Source organism: Myotis brandtii, unplaced genomic scaffold (assembly GCF_000412655.1).
Source record: "Myotis brandtii unplaced genomic scaffold, ASM41265v1 scaffold253, whole genome shotgun sequence".
Classification (NCBI taxonomy): domain Eukaryota; kingdom Metazoa; phylum Chordata; class Mammalia; order Chiroptera; family Vespertilionidae; genus Myotis; species Myotis brandtii.
In genome coordinates, this window is record NW_005359590.1 from 126368 (window position 1) to 126615 (window position 248).

Sequence of the window (248 nt, forward strand, 5' to 3'; positions counted from 1 at the left end):
TTTTATTCTGGGCCAAGGCCTCTGCTGCTGAAAGCAGGTATCTGGTTTGTTTCGGTTCTATAATCGAAACACTGTATCATCTCCAGCTCTGAGATCCCGGCCGGCTGAAAGCTGGTTTCTGGGGTTTTGTTTAGCTTCTATATTTGTTACAATGTTTCAAACTGCCAGCTCAGAGGCCGGCAAGGCAGGCGGGGAACGTTGGAGTCCTCCTTCACTGAAGCAAGCAAGCCTCATGTTCGCTTCAAGCT